The 23,680-nt window shown below is 45.3% G+C and overlaps 1 protein-coding gene across 2 annotated transcripts in view; it reads right to left on the bottom strand.

Moving 5' to 3' along the window:
• Positions 1-23,680, bottom strand: part of PAK3 (p21 (RAC1) activated kinase 3) — a 275,108-nt gene that overhangs the window by 87,062 nt on the left and 164,366 nt on the right. The window contains exon 2 of one of the 2 annotated variants that reach the window (XM_074915572.1): positions 19,075-19,185. The exons of the other annotated variant lie outside the window; for it this stretch is intronic. The gene's annotated coding sequence lies outside the window, so the exon portion shown is untranslated. The remainder of the gene's footprint in view (positions 1-19,074; positions 19,186-23,680) is intronic. 2 annotated transcript variants of the gene reach the window in all.

Raw genomic sequence — 23,680 nt, 5'->3', positions numbered from 1 at the left:
GAGGTTTCTTGCCCCTCACCCCAGCCATACATGAGGCTGACCCCACAGAAGCTGGAGGGCTCCTCTGCACACTGTGAGCAGCCAGCTTTGCTGACAATGGGCACACTGCTCGTGGCACACTGCTGGGAGAGGGAAAAAGCCAAGTGACTGCACGGCCAGGGCACCCACACAGCCCCGGAGCATGGGGCTTGGCGCTGCAAGCTGGACTTGCTCCACGGGTCCAACACTTGGGATGGGATGGGCTGTGCCAGACCTGCTCGCTGAGCCTGATCCGGCCCAGACGTGGACAGGGTGCCGGCTTTGTCCCCACAGGGCACAGGAAAGCAGGCCAGTCCCTGCTAGATGTCAGTCCTGTGTGACTGTCACATGGGTGTCAAAGCTAGCTGGAAATGCTTCAAGAGACTGCGTGGCCTCTGTACCTGCAGGATCTGCCTGAACCCTGTTTTTTAAGGAGCAAGCTAAGTCTCTGAGCAAGGGTCTCATCCTGCAAAAGTAACCTCAGAAGCTGACCTAATTTGAGACCCAATGCCCAATGCTTTAGGTGTCTGAGAAGCAGCAGGAGAAACCTGGCTGGACCAAGTCCATCGCCAGTCTCAACGGCTCCTTTCTAATGTTCTAAAAAAATCCAGACTGGCTGTATCAGGACCATCCATGCTGTAGTGTCTCTGTGCTGGGCTGTGCACAAGCTCCCCAGCCCCTCCGTAGGGCAACCCCAGCCAAGACCGGTCCAGGGACTACTCCTTCCTGAACATGCAACCCCATGGGAATACAGGGCCAGGTAGCCAACACAGCAAAGCAAGAGAAAGGGAAAGAAATATTAGCTCTGAGCAACAAATAGTCTTCTTGCAGCCTTTGTTCCTCCCAAAGATGCCTGAGGACTTCAGAAGCCAAAAACCATGTAACCTCACCTTTTAGATCTAATCAGATAGACCCTCCCAAACTGATTGCAGTGCTGCAGACTCACACTGCCTGAAACTACCAGCACCCTTCCCTGTGGCAGAGGGGTGTGAAAAGAAAAATGTCTCAGTAAAAGAGACTGAGCATCAGCATTTTCAGAAACCAAAGGTACACTTAGCTGGGATGCCAGGAAGTTAAAAAAGAGAAGGCTTTCTTGGGCAAAAAGAGGAATCCCTTTGAAGAGCTGCCTGATCCTGCTGTCAAGGGGAATGTGCTCAAGCACGGCAGGAATTCAGGAAGGCTCTGCAGCGGCACATCTGCAGGACACCTCAATCAGTACTATGTAGGATGTAACCTTAATGGGGTACATGTTCCAGAGGTGGCTCAGATACACCCTAGCGAAGGCACAAGGCCACCAAGCAAACCCCTCTCTGCTTCAGCAGGGCAGGAAGGTGGATACATTTTCCATCTGCGACAGAACTGGTTCTGCTGCATTTATCACACCTTGCTGGCAAACATGACACAATCTGAGCAATACAGCATGACTGGTAATTGGGTGTCAGTAGGTTTTCATGGGAAGCTGGGGGGGGGTAAGGATCCCATTAATCTCCCATACTTAGAGGTAGCTGCCAGAGAGCTCGTCCTGAAGACAAAATTAACTCTGACAACTAACTCCCATCCCCATTAACAAAACCCCAGTAAGTAGCAACGTATCCTGGCTCCTAACAGCTGTGGGTATTATACCACCCTGCAGCTTTCTGCCTGTGCCAGACTGCCGAGGCACAAGCACTCAGCCGTCAGAGCTCCCACTCCTGACCAAGGCTGCATTATGTGGGGGGTTTGGGGGGCCCCTCCGCCAGCCCTGCCGAGCCGAGGCAGCGCCGAGGCAGCTTGAAGCGGCACCACAGCAGGACTGCTTAGCTGCACCGGGGGAGCTGATCTGGGGAGCACCAGGGGGAAAGGGACACGGAGGGACGCTGAAAGCTAACAATTAAATTTTGGGGCCTGCTTGGCCCATGATGTCATGGTTTCCCAGCGCCCCGCCGATTGGCTGCGGGTGAGCATCTGCTGGGAGCTGGGGCTGGTTATTTGCCTGAGGTTCAGACCTTTCCCAGCAGCTCTGAATCAGGCTGGTTGTCGTGACAACCTGGATAGTGGCAGCTCCTGATAACCACGTAATGAGGTTGTCACAAAAAGGAGCCCCTCCATCAGAGAGGTTTAGGGATCATTAATGTTTTCGAGGGAGCGTGAGAGCAGCAGAGGTAAGGGGACCATCTGGCGATGCTGGAGCACATCAACAGCCTCCCTTGGAAAGGAGCTTCGTTAGACAGGAACCACCTACCGACACGTAGCGATGGGAACCAGGCAGGCTGCCTGCCAGCAGTGAGGGGATCCCAACTGCTCAGCTCTGGGATCTGGTATCTGCCGGGATCCAGGCAAAGTCAGAGCAAGTACGACACACAAGTGCTGCCCGGGAACGACTCAAGTCCCTGAGTGGTGAAGGTGCCCGGGGCTCGCTCGGGCACAGGGCAGTAATGCAGCCTGGGAGAAGTGACACAGTGAGGCTGGCACACAGAGGCCTTCCCACTGTGCTAATGGTCTCACATGCCACCTCTTGGAGCGTAAGTCATTGAAAGACTATTAGTTCACCCCATTTGCAGGTAACTTCTGCAAATGTTTCAAATACCTCCCCACTACCATGCCATGCAGCACATGTACTACAAACCTCACACAGGGCAGGGCAGGGACTGGCAGCAAATGCAGCTCATTCAAAGAGAATTCAAGCATGGCTGTGCTGTCCTGAGGATCCTCTCAGCTTAGATGCAAGAATGACAAGGCAGGATAGAGATGTCCCCTTGTCATTACTGGAGACTGAGCCTGGGGAAATCACGCAAGGTGCCAAACACGGTGTCTTCCCCTGCGATCTACACATGCACTGCCTTCTCACCCCAGGAAACCTTTTGTCCTTCAACCTGTCCTTGTGAAACATGGGCTTCACCCTGTTCTCAACAAACCCACAAGATTCCTGCCACTGGCTGCAATAATAGTGACTGGCGTGCTGCAGTCTGAAAACTTCATGAATGGTGGTAACACCAAGGCTTTGGAGAAGCTCAGTTGTCACACTACTGATCCCCGAGACCACAACCCTGAAGAAGAATGCCCACACTCATGTTAAGGAACACACTCTTGAAAAAAACCTTCCTGCAAAATGACGTAGTCTGAATCTTTCCCAGGAGGAGATGGAAATTGCCTCCATAGATAACTTTGTGAATCTTACAGCAATAACTGACAGAATGTTTCTTTTATGTTATCTTCATCTGTTTTAAAAATACCTACTGTAAACACGTTATTAATAAAGTCTTCATATTAAAAGCATCTGTACTTCTACTTCAGTTTATATTTTTACCTCAAATAATAATTTTCCTACTCAGAATTAATGCTTCAACTGTGGCTTTAACTGAGATGTAATAGGAATATTAACACATGCCAATTAAATACCAATCAACTACTAAAGACTGCATTTTATAGATATATTTCTTAATATACCACTGCTACACCTCATTAAAGTGTTGTTGAATCTTCGCAACTAGCGTAAATAATCAAGTGGGATATAATCCACCTCCAGGAAGTAGTAAAACTGAATGTACTCCTCTCCTACTGTGGGGACGTGTATGGTATAAAATTCAAAGCTAAGGCAGAGATATAGTTGATTACATATAACAGAAATACTCTCAGATTAATACTAGGCACCAGGTTCACAAATCCTCCCTCTCAGAAAGGAACAAAGGGTTGGCAATGTCTGCAAGGAGATCCCCATCCTGGAATACGGTTTTGCAAGAGGGAAACAGTATGAGCCAATAGTACTTAAACCTGAGCTCTGAAATACTGCCTGAACTGTAATTACTGATTCTTCCCCACGAGAGGCTGTACAACCCAGCAGCATTGCTCCTCTCATTTTAGCAGAGGGGAAACTAAGGCAAAGAGCTGCTACAGGAGCTCAGGGCTGGGCAGCAGCTCAGTGGCAGCTGTGCACTAACCCTCCTAGCAACATCACCTCCCACAGATCCCCAGTGTCATTCCCAGGCCCTTTTTTTTTTTTAAACTGCAATGGAAATCACCTTCCAACAAGAATAGCAGGACTAACAGCTTAAATGTATCAATCAAGCCCTACCTTAACACGGCTTATAAACAGAACATATCACATATCACAGCTTCACAACAAGGCCAGGTTGGACGGGGCTTTGAGCAACCTGGTCTAGTGGAAGGTGTCCCTGCCCATGGCAGGGGGGTTGGAACTAGATGATCTTTAAGGTCCTTTCCAGCCCAAATCATACTTTGATTCTACAATTCCTGCAGAAACAGGTACAGGATTCAGAATTTTTCAGGAGACTCCTGTAAAGTCACATCCTCTTAATGTCTCTTAAATGTCTCCCATCCTCCTTCATGGGGAACATCACATTTGGCTGAACACAAGCAAAGATGACCCACCTGCCTGCTGGATTTTATCTGGTAAAGATGTTGAATTCAATCTGTTCTCAGGCCTGAGAAAATCAAGACTGACCCTACCTAATTAAAGATCACAGAATGGTTTCCAGTCCTTCCTGGTGTCAGAGAACAAGACTCTGAGATGCAGCCTGTTACCCCAGACCCAGGGAAGTGTGGCAAAGCTGCCATGGCCCAGCACAAACACCAGATTTACCGATACGTGACCAGGCATAACCCCTTGCACTACAGTGTCTCAGCAGAGGTGAAAGATTACATCTCATTTAGGAACACACATATGTAACTATGCTGCCATATGCTTTAAGGGCAAAATCTGACAGTAAAATCACCACAGCAAGATGGGAAAATGCAGCAAATTTATCTTTGCCTGGAAAAATAGTTGTCATTCAGCACTGATTCTTCACTGGAACAGTCATACATCACTGTGCCTTGGTTTTCAACCTGTAAAATGTCTAAAGCTGCATGAGACACATAAAAACTATTCTCCAAGCTGTTTATCTTTGTTTTAATCTGAAAAGCATTTTCCAGCATACTAGACTTTTACCCAAATCATTCGCCATTTTTTTTCCCCAACTACTTGTGAACAGGAATGATACCGATTCCTGTGCCTGCTGAGAGGCATCAAACCAGAGACGCTCAAGAGGTAAAATGTCAGCTTTATACAGGCTACGCTTAGGTTTAGCCACACTGTGGCAGTGTCTGGATCTGGGGTTTTCATTTACATTCACCTCTATGTAATCATTAAGACTAATTACTGCAGCACTGAGGCAAAGTGTGAAGCAGCCCTGCCTGCACAGCCCTCTGCTTTTCACACCTGAGCTCAGCCCTGTGCTGAGAGCACACCTGTCAGCGGGGAGACATGCTGAGCTCCCACCTGGATATACATATTTGAAAGGGGTACCTGACATTTTGGGGTTTTAGAGATGCTGAATACTGAGGCCATGTCTGTGACTCTGAAACCAAACCACCATGAAGGTAGCATCCAAAGGGAAGGTATATATCTGATCTGATTTATGAAAATGAACTGATTAAAGCCAACAAGGCTGTTAGAAAATGAAATGGCATTAACAGCTTTTACATTAAAGGCGCTATTGAATTTTTTAATGCCTGTTTCTTGGTCAGATATTTTTGAAATTAAAAAAACCTTCCTCTCTGGCCCTTTACCACTCAATGCAGTTGTGTTTCAGGAACAGAAAGGTCTTAGGCAGGGATTCAGACCTCTTCTTTGCACTCCATCACCAGATTTCACATGAGGGATGATTCTGGACTGAAGATACAGGAGACTGAAGTGCTGTTTGCTGTGGAAGAGAAGCAGGGCCAAGTAGCTGCCAGGAGAACTTTGCCATCCTTGACCTTCTTCTGCCTTCAGAGTATTCCGGAGAGAGCATGGAAGCCTGAAGCCACTGAAGTCCAGGATTTCCCTATTGCCCTGAGACGGGCTCCATGGGAGCAGGGAGGGAGCCAACCTGTGAGGGGGGCAGTAATGCACTACAAAAGAAGTTGGAGATACAGACTACCATCCAGAAAGAAGCAACCTGAAGAGGAAAGATTCTCCAACTTGTTTTCAATACCTGGAACTAGCACCCTTCCTTTAGCATCCCAGCTGCTAGAAGCATAAGATGAAGGCATCACCCAAGGTTGTGAGAACAGTAAAGCTACCAGGGGCTCCCCAAATTTGTATCCATGCAAACAATTCTTGCAGCTGGGACATCCTCCCACAGTAACCCAGTCACACAGCCTCCAAGTCTGGGTTGACTTATCTCTGTCTGTCCTATAGCACAGACAAACTCATAATGGTTTGCACTTCTTAGAGATCCTAGACCCTCAGCTACAGTATCACAGGGGAGGGTCTGAATTATTCCTTCAAAGCAGATGGGACAGTTGAAGCTGCTTTCATCTTTGGTGGTTCCTTCCCCTGTCCCCACAAATCAAAGCAGATCTTATTTCCATGTGGCTCCTCCTTCTTACTCATCTCTTTCTTGAAGAACCGCTTTTCTCACTATAAATGTTGTGTATTTAACCTCATACTAGCTCAGTATGAACTTCGATTTCACAGCTATGGCAACTCCACTGATGTCATGGGTGAATACAAAGGTGCCATGAAGGGCAAACACAGGCACTGCATGATGGCTTGTGAGCGCTGGGGATACCAAAATGTTGCAATGCAAAGGTACTAAAGGCATTGGGATAACATCAGCCCAGAGGGCCTGGAGAAAAAAAAGGACTTTGTGTGGTTCCCATTTCACCAGTGAAGACTTCCATTGCCTGGAGAATATCCCATGACAGTTAGATTTTACTACCATGCCAGCTCAGGGCTGTGTCCTCCCAGCAGCTAGAAGACTAGATAGAGACAAGGGCTGTCTGGGATGTTACAGTACTTCCATACCAGCCTGCTAGACTGAAGCCTCACAATTAGAAAAAGCATGATAGAGAACGTGTGTCTTTCCTTAGAGAATACCCTTCCCAAGCTTAAGGGGGTTGTGATCTACAAAGTTAAAATGCAAGAAACTGTGGCTGCTGACCAGGCAAAGTATTTGGTATTGGGTTAAAGAATCAATGGCTCTCTGCTATAGCAGGCAGGCATCAACTGCACTAGCTAAAGTGCTCCTCCTTCCTTTAGTGTGCCTAATACCAGCTAGAGCAGCAGGACTGAGACTGCTTTTGGGATATGAACAATTTGCAACAGCTGAAGAAAAAGATTCCTCTGAAACCCGATTTAGCAAGACAGTTCAAACAAGATTTCAGGAACTTGCTCCAGAGGAAGGACTTTTACCTTTGCAAGACTGACCACATCATGGCAGTGAATGGAGAATGCCAGAAACAAACTTACATGTACCGAGAGGAGCTACTAAAGCCTGAAAGACAACCTTGCCTCCAACACATCCTCACTGCAGTTACTTCTTCAGAGGAGAATACCTCCTTCTCCTTCTCTTCTCCTTCTCCTTCTCATTGCTGTCTGTGAACCCTTCCAGCACCTTCCTTCCCTTTCTCCCCTGTAACTCTGCACACACTTGTAGCTCACTATACATCAGGACACAGACAGTAAAATGTATGAGCTTATACATTTGTTCCTGCCAAGTAGCATTTCACTACTATTTGTCTCCAGACTCGTGGTTTTGTTTGGCTACAAAGACAACTCCATAAGAAATAATGAAGGCTGGTCACCCAGCTAAGCATGTGTGCAGGTACAAACACCAAGGAGAAGTTCGTTCCATAGATTTCTTCCATGTCATTGAGAAAGTTAAGGTCTGTTTTGACATAGCATAGACAGAGCCAAGCATTAGTTTTAAGACAGAAGGCCACAACACCAGAAAAAAAATCACTTTATTGTAAGATCAGAATCCAGAAGGTCGTGGAGATTGAGTTTTCTGGCAAAACAGGTTTTTTTCTTTTCCTTCTAAAAAATATGGTTTTTAGTGTAAAGAAACAACTGTGGTTTGACAAGTCTTATCTGAACAGTAGAACAGTTTTGAACCCCAAAATTAAGGAAAGATATGTCCATGGGACCCTGAACCCAAGACAGTCCATAGGGAGAGGGTGAGACCTGTCTCAGATGCGGAGACCTTTTCATATCACTTTCAGTGACCAGCATCTTTAAAATACTCAAGAAAGAATCCATTTTAGCATACACCCACAGGATAGGAAAACTTTTTGTTCATGGCAAATCTATGAAAGTTTTTTTTCTCCATCCAGTTCAGATCAAAAACAAATGTAAAAAGAAAAAATATTTCAAGAATTGTGAGCATGACCTTTTGACCAGCTTCAGTCCAGTATATAAAGTGTGATAGTGCAGAATGCACTACATTTCAGCCCTCATCTCTGGCTGTTAAAGTCCAGCGTTCAGAGAATACAGTCAGGCTTATTAATCTCATGCTTAAAGATGTCACCTAATCAAGAGCTAGGATCAGGAAGAAATCCCCAGCTGACATTAAAATGTTAAATGCAATGGACTGTATCCAATTATTATTTTTATTGGAATTGCTAATATATGGGATGGGGCTGGAGGGGCTGATTTCCAAGATAAACATGTGACATCAATGCCACTGGAGACAGGGACTAACTGAAGCTTTCGACCTGCTCTGCGCTGTGCTGCTGTGCCAGGTCAGACCCCCCTTCCATCCCAGGCCTGCCCACAGCCAAGCGGTCAAGAAGCTCCCATGGGGTCGGGGGATCCCTGTTACAGCAATGGTGTCTGTGTGCTCTCATGCATCACAAAGGCTACAAACCTGCATGGTTGCCCAGCTATTCAACTAACCCCCATCTTCCATGAGATATTTCCTCTTTTGGTACCCATGAAATCCAAAGCTCTGGGATTCCTGTCTCTGGTAAACCTAGCATATAAACATAGAAACTGTCTCCTTCCATGAGCAAATGGATTTCTCTCCGTGAAGAGATCTCACAGCAGGCCTTCATCTCTTCAGGTTGCGTATGTGCAACCTGTAGCCAATGTACCAAGACAGCCTTCTTTGTCATAAAAGTGCCTTTGCAGTTACCTCATAAGTTTCCCTGACAGTCTGAGCTACTTCAATGCAAGGATATGTCATAAACCTTCCTCCAAAAAATCCTTCACTGCATGAGAGGAAAATGACTGGGGTGTGTTGACAGCCTTCAACTATCTGAAATCACTTTGTGAAGTGTTACGTGGACCCAACCCAGCCAAGAACAATCACCCTTGAAATAGAAATTAAAATTAAATACCTTTATTTTTTCATGAAAGAAAGCAACATGTTTCATTGGAGCACTCACTCTACCTCTGTCACTCTGACACCTTCACTGACAATCACGCTTAGCTTCTGCCGATGTCACCCACCAGGATGGGGTCACCACACTCAGTACCCATCTCCCTGCTCTTGGTACCTGGTAAGCAGATAATGGATCCATAGGAACTATCTTTACAATGAAAGGTAGCATCCTGTATTGAGGCCACTGGCAGAGAGGAACAGAGCCAGAGGACAGTACTGGATTCAGTGGCATCCTGCCTGCTCTCCTGATGCCATGTATCTGCACTGGGCTCTAGCCAACAGGATGCAGCCAAACCTAGCAGGCAGTTCCATGACATTACTCCAGCTTCCACCAGTGTAAATGAGACTGAATTCCTGCCCTCACTTTTCCCATGCTACCAGCGTTTCTTTACTGTGTGACTGCCAGTCAGAATGCCAATCCAGTCTGCCTCTGGCTTACTGTGGGATCCAGACTCTTATGCTTCAGTGCCTCCTTGCAGTCAAAACGAGAAGTTTGTTCATAAATGTTTTTAATCTTGTTGCTACCCTGGCTTCTTCTTGTTAGCCATCTTGCACAGCTGTTGGTTCCACACCAGGGAAACAGGCCAATTATCTTGCACAGCCCAAGGGAGAGCTACTACTCAAGGAGGCAATGGGTGCTTGCCCCAGCAGGAATAACTGCTGTGCTATGGTGAGGGGAAGAAATCCTGGAAGTTCAGAAAGTCTTAACAAAGCAAATTCCTCATCATCAGAGGAAGAGAAGTATCATCCTTCTGGCAAGTGATGTCTGTTGCATCTCAGAGGGCTGCACACAGCCCTGCAGATGGCAGGTAAGGAGTCATTTCATAGACTCATAGAACAGTTTGGGTTGGAAGGGACCATAAAGATCATCCAGTTCCACCCCCCTGCCACGGGCAGGGACACCTTCCACTAGCCCAGGTTGCTCCAAGCCCCGTCCAACCTGGCCTTGAACCCTGCCAGGGAGGGGGCAGCCACAGCTTCTCTGGGCAACCTGTGCCAGGGCCTCACCACCCTCACAGGGAAGAATTTCTTCCTCATATCTAATCTGAATCTACCCTCTTTCAGAGTAGAGGGGGAGAATCCCCTCCCTCGCCCTGCTGGCCACACTGCTCTGGATGCAGCCCAGGACACTGTTGGCTTTCTGGGCTGTGAGCGCACATTGCTGGCTCACAGTCAGGTTTTCATCCTCTAATATTCTCAAATCCTTCTCCGCAGGGCTGCTCTCGATCCAACCTCAGCCCAGACTGGATATGTGCTTGGGATTGCCCTGACCCATGGGCAGGACCTTGCACTTGGCCTTGTTGAACTCCATGAGGTTTGAACCTCATGTTCTGAAGATAGCAACCCTTGGGGCAGAGCTCGGCGACTGATGCAGGGCTGGGCAGCTCCAGGGCACAGTTACTCTTTACAGGCCAATGTGACACATGGCCACAGACTCAAAGCTGGCGAGTAGAGACCTATGTTGCCAAGCAGGACGGGCTCCTCCATCATCAACATTTCAGCTCCTGATAACTTGGACTGAAGGTCCCAAGGGAGCACCTTAGCCAAGTCCAGTCACCCTAACCACACTGTCTCCTTGGAGCTGACACCTGCAGGTCAAGAGAGGGTCGAGGCCATCAAGAGACAGCCTGCTCTCCCTACACAGGGGCAGACACATCAAGCCTGGGCTGTAGTATGCAACACAGAAGGTATGACACCAGCAGGATGGCTTTCAACTAAACCAAAAGCTGTCTGTTCACTTTTCCACACAGACATCATCAGAGAGACCTGGTCCCTGCTCTTTCAAGCTTGTCATCACACAAGACATGGGCTCTACTTCCCACAAGAGATCTGGTCTGTCAGTTCAGGCTGATCAAGTAGAGCCCAGCTCCTCCTCCTCACAAAGAGTTAAGTGATTGTAGTTTACACTACACTTACAGGTATCTGCAGAGAGGGAAGAGAGAGGGGAGAAGAGGCTGACTTGCCCTTTGGAGGTCCAATCCTTTCACCACCTGCCTCCCCCAAGCCCTGCACCAGCAAAATGGATTTCCACACTTAATCTCACACACAGCCTTGGTGTCATCCCACTTGCTTTTATGTGGAAGCCATGCTCCTTTTGTAACAGTGCATGGTTCAGAACAGACTGACTGTGTGGCAAGGTGAATTACAGCTGTGAACAAAATGTCTGGACAATTGCTATGGCAAAAAGAACTGGCCTTGCTTCATGCTACTGCCGCCAGTTATCTCCTGGTTGCACAATGAATCCCTTATCACCTTCTCTCACCAGAACTGGGCAGAAGAAGCTTTGTGGCCTTTGCTTTTCCCTCACTAATCATTGCTGGCTAACAAGTCCCACGGACCAGGAACAGCCTGCTACTCTGGCTCAGAAATAGAGCTCATACCTTGCCTTCAATCTGACTGCTGAAAATGTGCCCTCAGATGGCCTGTGATGCCATTTTTGTCTTCTAATGGAAGCTGAATGTCACTGCTTTCTCCATCAGGAATGAATGCTGGCAGACTGAAGCTGCAGTTCTGGCTACTTGTTGCACCAGACAGCAGCTGAACAGGCCTGTCCAAGGAGAGTGGGACTAGGCAGGCACAACTGGAAGCCTAACTCCCTTCAGTCCCAGGGTGGGCAGTGTCAGTGCCTGCCAGAGCCCACCGAGCTAGAGCTGGCACAGAGAGGCAGCCTTGCACTCCCCAGCTCGTGTCTCTTGTCACTGCTATGATCAACACTCCTTGGAGAGATGGAAAGTCAAGATGCCAACACCAGTTCCCTTGGAAGGAGACTAAGAAACTGTGTTCTATTTGCGCCCAAGTGATCTGGTCAGAACCAGCTGGATGGATTCAGGAGACAGGAGGAGAAAGATCTTATCTGTTTGCTGTTTAGTGGTTTAATGTCAGAAAGCATTGGAACTGAAAGTATCTCAAGCTTCATGGCCTTTGAGCTCTCTTGGTTGTGGTTCAAAAAGGCAAACCCCGAACCAAAAGAGCTCACGAATAACATAGGAATTTTCTTCCCTCTATTGTCTCCAAAAATATGAAAACAAATTCTACCTCAGGTGGGCTGCAGCCCTGTCAGGGGCACAATGCTGGGTGACATCTGCATCTGCCCTGTCCCATCCTGTACCTCTTTAAGGGTGCCAGCCCACAAACTGTGGCCGATCTGTAGTAACTCCACCCCCTCAGCTACCCAAAACTCGTGTAAATAAGACAAAGAAACAGATCAATCTTACCCTACATAAGGGAAATGGAGAGGCACAACCAGTCCCATATACATGTTAGCACTTCAGAATAACCCACTGTACTTTGGGAGCCTACTCCCTGTATTAACTACTCTACTTTGTAATTTTCCAAGCAAAAATAATTTTGACCCTGCAGAAAACTATCTGTCCAGAATTGCCACCACTGAACTGGCAGGCTTGTGTCATTACACCTCCCTCCAGTGTCCTTGTACCAACAAAGCCAGAAAAGACTGGGGGGTGATGAGGATGGCCATCAAATCCAGAGGCATCATCAGTTTTCTTTCTAAGAGACAGCAGTCATTCCTTCCCACCTCCTGGGCTCCCAACCCAATGGCTATTGCTTACTGCAGCACTGGCCACATGCCTTGGAGTTGTGTCTGTGAATTCAGCGTGTGAATGCTCCACTACTTGGCACCTTTTGCTACACATGCCCAAAAGAAGTGACTGTAGCCCTGCAAAACCCTGAGATCATGTTGTGTATTCATGAGTGCCATCTACTGGCACCTTCTCTCTTAATTAACCTTTACAAAGCAACTTTGTGTGGTGCAGAGCTCTCCAGACCCAGAGCACAGAGGTACCACTGGCTCCTGTCCCCTCCCTAAGCAGGGCAAATAGTCTGTACTTCTCCAATATCCCTACCTCTCCGCTCTCATCGGCTGCAGGAAATAAATTAGGTGGATTCAATTCTACCATCTGCTACAAGGATTGTTTAAGTAAAACGAACATGTTTTCCTGGTAGGGAAAGGATAACAGTTAAGGAAACACTTGAGATCTCAAGAGATTCCTTGTGATGCTTCTGCTAGCTGGGTAAGAAGACATCAATACAAAAAAAAAAAAAAATCCATCCAACATATACATATACTGGCTTCTTCCTCAAAAGACTGCCTGGCCCCCTGGAACCTCAGTTTCTAAGGACTGCAGCTGCAAAGAAAACATCAAGATTCAGATGCCCAGGTATTTTGCAGAGTATGCTGAGAGCCAGAAAGAATGGCTCTGCCATGAGTCATCTCATCCCTAATCACTACACTTGCCGTGATAGCCACTGGGGACAAATACGGGTAATTTATCCAGTTCTCCTGGGAGAAAGAAGCAAGGGGATTCCAAACCTGCACATTTTGCACAAAGGAGTATTTCATTAAAGGGGCCCAAGTCAAAAGCATTTGCTGGACACCACTGCTAATTTTGCTCCCCAAAATGTCAAGGAGACTCTTAGCAGAGCCCCTGTGCTATATGAGTTCTGCACACTGAAGGAGAGCCATGCAGCACCAACCCTCATCAGGGCAATAATTACACTCATGGGAGCCTCATGAAAAAAGTCTGGCAAAATTATAGAAGCTGTCAACAGTAGGAACATGCCAATCTAATTGACAAGTAATACAAAGGCTGCTGAGCAAAGAGCAAGGAACTGGAGTACAGAGCATGAAATATCCAAAAGTGCAAGGAAACCACACTCTGATAAAGTCTCCTTGACACAAGCTCTGCAAACAACAGAGCCACTTCATCTCTGAGCCACAAAGGCTTAGGACCTATGTTCTCCTCCCATGGCTGTCCTTGACGTGGACCCAAACTCATCATTTCACACTGGCAATTAATGCCCTGTAGGGCAAGCTCTTCTGATTGCCTTGTACAGACATACACATTAGCCTTCCCTGAGATGACAGCACCCAGTGACCCTTTCCCTTCCCTTTCCTTTTGTCCTCTTCCTGCTCGGTCACCCTCTCCTGTTTGCTTTTTCACCTTCACACAGGAAACATTCTTATAATTGGAGCCAGACACTCATCCTGCCAAGAGCCACCTCAAAGGCTTAGATCCTAAACTCCTCCAGGAAGGGAATTGAGTTATGCACACTCTTGATGATAAAAGTGATTAACCATCATTACCAAATTGCTGTAGTGTCAGTTCTGGTGTTCACTCTAAAAAGGGACAATGTCTGACAGCACAGAGTTTAGTAAAAGAGATAAAACTCCAGAATTTAAAGTCCAGATAATCCATCCTGCAGAGAGAGATGAAATGAGCTCAGTGCCTGTAATTTAGTAATGAGAAGGTTAAGATGTGTCTCAACCACTGTCTGTATGTACCTGTGCCATGAAAAATCTTGAGATTAGTGGGTGTTTGAGTCTTTTTAAATTTTAAACAAAAGCATAATGAGAAGCACAACAAAGACTGGAGACTGGAAATAAGTAAGAGGAGCATTTTTAGACCAAAGCAATGCACCACTGAAATAATTTACTAAGCAAAGTAGTAGATTTTCTCTGACTTACAGTTTCTGCATCTCCACTGAATGTCTGTCTAAACAGCATGCTCTAATCTAAGTGGAAGTTATTGACCTTGAAATAGAAATCTTTGGATAAAAGTTTGCAATCTGTTTTGCATGGGAGGTCAGACTAGCTGGTTAGAACTGTCCCATCCTCTTGTTAACAGGGCCGTGATGGGAGAGCTGGATTCTGAGAGCTGGCAGCTGAAGAACAGTAGGACACAGCAGTAATAGTTTCCCATCACCTGGGATCACACTACTGTTTACATCAGTACTTTAGGAGGTAGAATATTAATGTTGCCTACCCAGGATTTCTCCAGCAGTAATGAAAATTAAGATGTATAGTATGACTCATATAGACTGAATGCAGTAAACAAATAATGAAAATGAATTATTGCAATATGCAGTTTTGGAACTCCTGTACCTTGTGTTTTATTATTTATTAATTGTATTTCCATAGCAATATAGTTCTGTGGCACCCTGTAGCCTAAAGTCCCTTGCTTTTTAAGTGTTAATTAGGGCTCACAATAAATGCTGGGAAGTGAAGGAAATGTGTTTGACTCTCTCCAATGTTTGCAAAGCCCTACAAGCAAGACCCAAAGGGACTTGCACAACGTCACAAGTCAGTCAATGGCACTGACTGAAACAGAGCTCAAAACTCCTGGCTTCCAGGTTCCTCCCACAGAGAGAAAGAAAGGCTGGTAACAAACCCCCAAAGAACTGGGAATGAGCAAGAAAATCACTGTGTGCAGTTTGGCTGTGTTCACAGGTGAGCTAATAAGATTGTGGCCTAATTAAAATACAGCCTTTGCATCTTGCCTTTCTTCCTTGATGATGTGAGCAACAGGTATAGGTGTAAGCTAGGAGCCAGCTTCTAACCTTGGAGAGCATAGAACAGCCCTACAATGAGGCAAGAAACCCAGTGATTTCAATACAGTACCTAGTACACTCATGGAAAGCATCACTGGATATGAATGCCTACAACAGCAGAGGGAAAGAAATGAAGACACAGAAGGCTCCCTTCCACAGAAAATCTAGTTTTAGAAGCACCAAATACTTGTCATTTCAAATTAAATTTCCAGGTGTTTGGCAGCTCCCATACCTTAGCAATTATAATGGACACACAAGTCCAATATGCTTTTAATGGCTGGAGTTAAAAACTACTTCTGCCAAAAACTGCGAAAACAAGTGGTGATCACATATCTCTGCACCACAGTGAAGCTGGGGAAACAAAGGCATTACTTGAGTTATGGTATCTCTCCTCCCTTTTTGGCCAGGAACACAGTAGGAATGGAAAGGAAACAACTTACAATGGGCCGTGAAAATGAAACATTAACCAAAGATTTGACCTCCACACACAAAATCTAAGAACTGGGAAAACTCTACCACAATAAAAGAGTTTTTTTTGTCTAAAGATTGTTTTTAGAGGACAGTGGTCTGGTCATGGAAAAAGCTGGGTTTAACTTGCTTAATTCTCAGTGAGTTTTAAGGGTCTGATCAGGAACTCACTGGAAAAACCCCACTATGTTGTTATCACGTGCCCATTCTGCATAGGCAGAGGTGTTACAAGCGCAAGCAGCAGGCTGTCACCTCTGGGGAAAAGGAGGTTTTCAGTTACCAAGGGAAGAACGCAGCCCAGGTTCTTACTGAAACCTGCAGTTGACATGAGGATGAATTGTTACAAAATGAAATACCAGTCTCCCACTACAGAATCAGTTCATGAGTGACCGGAGGTGAAATGCTAAAACCAATACAAGCTTGTGCACGCAGAAGGCCTGAGCCAGAGAGCCAGAACATTCAGGAGGTGCCCAAGGCAGCTTCACACAGGCTGCACATCCAAGATAATTCTCTGCCGAAACAGACACCCTCTGGATGCAGACAATGCTGAAAAGCGTAAGTGTTTGGCAGATGAAAATGGAAAAAAATATCTGTAAACTCTGAAGGTAAAAGACATTACTCTTGCCCTTAATAACTCACAGATGTATTTTTCCCTATCTTGTCTGCCAAACATTTCAAACCACTGTTGCATTTCCTACTAAACCATGATGCCCACAGAAGGAAACTCAAGTGAGCAGTGGCCCATGAGATGGTATAGTGCTTTGAAAATGAAGTTTCCAAAAGCATTTGAGATAATGGAAGAGAAAAGGAGGAATCAGAAGCAGCAATGAATGAACACAGAGAGACAGGATTTCTCTGTACATCAGAGCTCTGAGCTTCAAAGTCACATGGAAATCCCAGCTTTCCTGGTTTTAACAGGAAATAGCCCAGAAGATAGACTGAAGGCTCTGAGGCAATTCATTTTTCAATATGACAATGCAGTCTACAGCCAGAGCATCACATTGGAGTCATGCTGCCTGTTACTCAGTGAGAAAAAAGATCAAAGAGCGAGAGGGAACAGATCCTGCAAGGCAGGGTGCGAATCTGCAGCTCCACTGTTCTCTCCTTCTCACAACTCACCTAGATGAAAGTAAGGAGTCGGTTCAAGCTGTGGTGTCTGCACCTACACAGGAAAGAAACCGATAATGCCAAGTAGCCCCTTTCCTCTGCTTGATGGAGAGCACTACACACACTTGCTTAGAGCCCCTCTCCCATTCCATGGGCAGGTAGCGCTGCTGGTTTACTCCAGCACAGGAGGGTCAAAAGAACCATAACTCCAGACAGGTCTGGTTGCAAACAAAAGCCAGGGAAGCTCATGATTTTATCAACTTTTTATCCGCGCCCTTTTCTCTTCTGTTTTGCTGTCATCTATCATTAAAATTAAGTAACATTTGGTCTTGTCACTATGTTAATCAAGAGACACCGCAGATTCAGAAAGTCAAACTCAGTCTAACCTGCTGCACTAACCTGGTACACTTGAGGGAAAAGCACAGCCTAAGATGCAGAGAACAAGGGGGCTCATCCCTTTGAACTGTAAGTGCCTGATGCCCACCCAACTCATAAAAGAAACATTGCAAAGCAGTTAGAGACACAGAAGACTCATAATTGGGATGATCCTATACAAGCATATCAGTAACGGCTGTTAAATAGCATTGAAAAAACTGATTCACAGCCCCAGAAAGGATCTGGGACAGAAAATATTAGCAGCACAATATAATGCACAGCCTTTGCACACTGTCTTTACAACAGGCAGTCAACATCCCTGCAAAGTTGCCTGCTTGCATTTTGTATCTGTATTATCTTCCATGCTCATTTTGGTTCTGATCTCAAAGAAGTGCTGTTCATCTCTTCTTCCCAAACATCACCTCCCCAGTTCCTCACAGCCATGAGCTGCTCGTGTATTTCACTGCCTTGAGAGTTACAATAACGATGCTCCCAAACCCAAAGAAAACTAAAACAGTGCTGGGTGGTCCTCAGATCATAAAAAAATATAGGGTAGCACTGTGGCATGGACACAGTGTTTTCTGCAACTGTGCCAGCATTTCAGGTGGATTCTTGGTTTTCTTCTCTCTTCCTGATGCTTCCTTACAAATCAGGCTCTCCCCCTGCCTGGTCCTTCTGTGATAAAAGTCTCGTTGCAGCTGCAGGGAAAGGCAAGCCATTTTGCCTGCATGGCTGCCTCTGCATTTCAAGCTTATTTGTATGAGACACTGCCACCCAGCATAATTTGCATACATACCAAAATGAGAGACCTGCACAAAATGAAGCAGGAAAACCATTTGTCTCTCCTCTCGGAAAAGGTTAATGGCATGGATACTTTGCAAATGTTTACTATGAAGTGTTTCCTAAGCCTCTGAGCTATAGAATTTCTACATAAAAGGAGGTTCGCCCTCTTCCCCCAGTCCCACAATCCTATTTGCTTCAGATTAGCACGAGTGACCTCTACTTCATTTGAGCTTCATTCATCGCCTACGGAGTAGGGCCTGGTTTTACTGAGTTATTTCCCTGACATCATGAAATGCTATTCAGCTGCACTGGAGGGGACAAGGCTGCAGATGCAGGTGTTAGCTTTCTATTACATTAACTGTTCAACATCCAGAAAAGATTCCTATTTAAACCTTACTCGGATCAGGAGGATTGCAGAAAACCATGACATACATACAAGATACCTGGACTTAATACACCCAAGGCCCAAAACATAGGATAAAGAAATCAGGGCTGAACTACATCCTGGTAATTACATACACATCAGGGGACAAAGCAGCCCTTCCATGAAGCACCGCATCTCAGCTCCTCCTGCAGCTCCCTCCCTCTTTGTCCTCAACTGTGTCAGTCACCCAACATGTCCCCACAGTTGTCATCTTACAAATGCATCAGAGGCTCTGGGATGGGTGCTCTTTGAAATGGCTTAATTTAAATTTACATATGAAGTATCACCTCCAAATTAAACCAGGCTGAAGAAAACCCTTCAAGACCTTTTGGTTCCTTTTCTCTCTTTCTTCCCCTCCCACTTTGCTTTAAAAGAGGGCTTAGATGTCACTCACCTCTCTGGCCATCAATAGGAAACAACTCCTACCTGAAAGATGTCTTCAGTTGCAGACTATAAGGGCCGGGAGGATATGCCCTCATTTCCCCAGTGCTCCAAGAATAACAGCCCAGACTGAAGTCCCTCCACAAGTCAGATCTCCTGTGTCAGACATAAACCCAAATTATTCTGGCACATAAACACAGATCCGTGCTGAAAGAATGGCCACTGGGCAATTAACAGAACTAGCATTAAATCTGTCTCGCTCCTTTGTTCTCCAGGCAGGCTGCAAGATTGACTGAACCCTTTCACTTGGGAAAACAAATATCAGGCCTGATCTTCAGCTAGCAAAATGCCACATAATGCCATCAATTTCTCTGTAACCCTGACTGAAATTTTGACCTATGGCTTCCAGCTGCAGCAAAGATCTTACTAGCTACCTGCAACTCCTGTACCTTCAAATAGCACAATAGCTGCACTTATTTTTTGCAGACCAGGGAGAGATTTTCCTAGACCTCACGTTCTTTTAAACCTTGCAATTTGGTTCTGGTTTTCCTGCTAGCTGGATACCCCTGCCAGGCTTGCGGTTCTACCTCCCCACCCTGTTCTGTCTTATGCCCCCAGGCTAGGCTGAACAGTTTTAAGTAAAAAGTCGGATGTTTTCCAAAGTGCCACAACAGCACAGCGCAAATCCCCCGCTCACGTGTGTGCATTAGGCCCACAGTGGCCACTCTGTGCAGCACCCGGGCTGCCTGGCAAATCCTGCTCCAATATGGACTAGGCTGTAATAGATTTGGAAGCTTTTCCTGTGATTTGCAAATAATTATAGTTCAGACACAACCCATAAATACTGTATTTAAATGTTCCACTCATTACTACAAAACGGGATCCTCCTAAAGAAGCAGAGCCCTCAACTTAAAGTAGAGAAGACAAATATAAAGGCCTGGTGGCAATAACTGTCCCACTCTCACAGAGCAAGGGAAGCAGACTATTTATATACCCTCAGCACCTGGGTACCATTCCTTACTCTGCATAGACAGGAATTTGCTTTTGCATTCAGTGAATGGTGGCTGGGTTTTTGGTTTAAGAAACAAAAACATGTATTTACTGAAAATCACACATGACTTGTGATGAGCAAAGCCATTTTAAACAGTCCAGAACATGGAGGAACCACCCAGAACACAGAGGGTGTTGTGTGGGGCCCTCTTCAACACACACATACTGAACTCCAAAAAAGCCAGAGACTGATGAAGACTGGTAGGATAATCAGAATAAGGGAGATTCCTCATGGGAGACCGGAGTAGCTGTCTTTTTTTAGCTTAACCAGAGACTGAGAGGGGTCAACACCGCAATCCAGAAATAACTCGAAGGCAAACACCAAGGAGGAAAAATAGCTAGTCAAGATCAGTGATTAGAAATAAACAAAGAAGAATAAAAAGGCCATAAGTAAATTTAGACTGGAAATTATGTTTCTATTACCAGAAGGATGAGGTAGAACCTACTTTTCAATAGAAAGAATGGGGGAAAGAAACCATTAACTATCTTCAGGAGTTTAAAAAGCAGACTCCAGGACATGGTACCTGCAGTCAGAGGAGCTGAATCAGGTAGTCTCGAACTTCCTCACTACACTGGGTGCTCAGCTCAAAAAAAAAATTAAAATAGAGGAAAATGTCAACATTCACCACTGCTGTCAAAAATCTCTCGTTAAAACTAGGCCACAAATGCAGCAAGGGAGGAATGCCCAGAGGAGAAAAATGGCATCTTGGTGAACTCAGGCTCCCTGATCATTTGTGCCTCTCCGTCACAAACACAGACACTTGCCCCATGCTCGCTCTCCAGGATGAACTGCCAGTTGGGATTTTTCTATAGCACATCTACAGTGAGGCATCAGGAAACTCTGTAAAAGCTATTGGAATAACTCTACCCAAAAGCAGTCTCTTGCAGTAGAACAAACAGTTAAAAGGAAAAGGGGTCAAATTTTCTGGACTCCTATTTAGTCTCTGTAACTAGAATTTGCAGTAATCAGAAAAGAAGAGAAATGTTTCCATCCCTAGTTACAACTTTTCAAAGGAATTCTGCTCGTTTTTTTCCCCAACAAACATTCTTCATCATTTGCAATTTATGGCCCAAGAGACATGGAATGCAGAAAGTAGGCAAACACATAGGAGAAAACAGTGTCTACTTCTTAAAATCTTTTTTAACATTTTACAACATATAGTGCAGAGAAAGAAAGAAAGAAAGAAAGAAAGAAAGAAAGAAAGAAAGAAAGAAAGAAAGAAAGAAAGAAAGAGAAAGAGAGAGAAAGCGAAAGAAAGAGAAAGAGAGAAAGAGAAAGAAAGAGAGAAAGGAAGAAAGAGAAAAAAAGAGAGAAAGAGAGAGAGAAAGAGAGAGAGGAAGGAAGGAAGGAAGGAAGGAAGGAAGGAAGGAAGGAAGGAAGGAAGGAAGGAAGGAAGGAAGGAAGAAAGAAAGAAAGAAAGAAAGAAAGAAAGAAAGAAAGAAAGAAAGAAAGAAAGAAAGAAAGAAAGTTAGTTACCTGGCCTGAAATAGGCAAAACTATTTTTAAGGGTTTATTTTCTAAGCTGAGAGTTCTAGCACAGCCTATCTTTTTTTTTTTTTTTTTTTTAAAAAAAGAGGACATGATACCTTCACTCATTCAATATTTTAACTAAGGATTCAGTGTTCCAGGTTTGACATGGAAGGATTATATGCTGGATTATATGATGCTTTATGCAGACATTCTCATTAAGGAAATAGTGATATCTGCCTGGAGACTTATCCTCCTCTGAAAGCCTGGCAGTGCCACTGAATGATTATTTACTGTGACCAAAACACTAGTAAAGAGACAACATTCTTGTCTCCTTACATGCACAGAGCCTGTGATAGTATCTTTAACTTGCCCCATTAGGTAAAAAGATAAAAGGGAAATGAGAGAGGAAAATCAAGAAAATGGGTAAAAAATATGTGGGGAGGGACACAGCAGAAAGAAGCCTAGCGCAGGAAACAAATACCTCATTTTTGTACATCTCCACTGCTACCACCTCCAAACTCTATCCATGTTTCTCTTTAATATAATCTACCTATTTTGCAAACTCTTCAAAAATATATAGAAGCCTTTTTGTCAACTATACAGTGAAAAATTACCAACAGGTTTGTCCTTCTGTCTCACCTGCACCTGACCTAGAAGACTTGTTGGGAGATTTGTCAGTGCTATGGAGGACAACACTAGCTGGGCTGAAGGCGACTGGTGCAGCACAAGCTCCCACTTCTGTATGCTGCAGCACCAGGGCTCTACCTACGACACAGCCAAAAGCTTGCAATTTCCTGTGACATTTTAGACACTGGTTGAGAATCACCTAGAATTTCTTAAGGCATTGAAATATGAGGTGTCCTATCACAGGGAGAATTTAATCTGAATATACTTGCACACACAGCACATGCACACACAGGCAGAGATGCTTTCAGTGCTCACGAACAAAAGGGTTGCTCAAATACAGCTGGCTCTCAGCTAGAAACCATAACTGAGGAAAGTATATCATTACTCTTCAATCCATGCATCTTCAAAGCACCCTGGTCAGCAGTGGAACAGATCCTCTGAGGGAATCTCTGGTCCCTGTAACTCATTGCTACTACTACTACCCTGAGAAGGAATTAATCTGTATCTCAGTTTCTAGGCACTCACTGAGGGATCAGACCCCCATGCTTCATGGACAAGCAGGAAGGATGCCTGTCCCTGTCCCACACCACTTACAAGCCCTGTTACTGGCAGCACAGCAGTAAAGGAGATGAGAGAACTGGGAGCTGAAGCAATGGACAGCACAGCCCAGAAACCAAGCCTCAGTTCAGCTTCTGTCTGCCTGGTGCCAGGTAAGAGAAATGCAGAGGCCTCTCAGCAGAGAGAGGTTTCAAGGAAGTATCAAAAAAAACAACCCAGTAAAATGGTGGCTACCTCAGATTTGATGAGTTTTCCAGAGGCATAGGGCTGTGACTGGAGAATCAGCAAGTGGATCTCTTGGGACTGACAGAGCAAAAATAATGGTCAACATCTTGAGCCAGTCATAGGTGAGAGATGCTGTCTGATGTAGAGCCCTAAAGACTCTCACTTTAAGGAGGCAGTTGCTTCCATTTTTCAAAGGACAGAAGCCAGAAGCCTGTCGAAAAATACTATCAACAACTACTTCAGTTTAATCACAGAAGCAAACTCAATTAAAAGGGATAGTACAATAGGAAGTTGTGCAAAGTAACTTAGCGGATTTCTTTTTCTTTCCCACAAAAAAGAGGGTACTTGGCAGTCCCACAGAATGCCTTTGATCTCAAGACTGATCTAAGCAACAAAACAAGAAAAAATGAAAGATAAATTAAAAAGGCTCTCTGGAAGAATGCAGTATGCATACATCTTCCCTCCACATACTGCTTTGCCTCTGTCTCTCCAGACACAAGCGACTCCTGAAAGCTGGCAAGGTACAACACAGAGAACAGCCCCACATGCCCCGACATGCCTCAGACACTTTCATAAGGCTCTAACAGATCCTCCATTCTACTCTATCTTAGCTAGATATGTTAATAAGTGGCCAAGGTTTATTGTGCTATAGTTCCATTTTACAGCTACACACAGTGCTCTTCTCAACAGCATTCTCCCTCTTAAATTCCCAAGGGTAGA

This window comes from Athene noctua, chromosome 11, assembly GCF_965140245.1.
Source record: "Athene noctua chromosome 11, bAthNoc1.hap1.1, whole genome shotgun sequence".
In the NCBI taxonomy this organism is placed as follows: Eukaryota; Metazoa; Chordata; class Aves; order Strigiformes; family Strigidae; genus Athene; species Athene noctua.
This window is presented reverse-complemented; position numbering and strand designations above follow the sequence as displayed.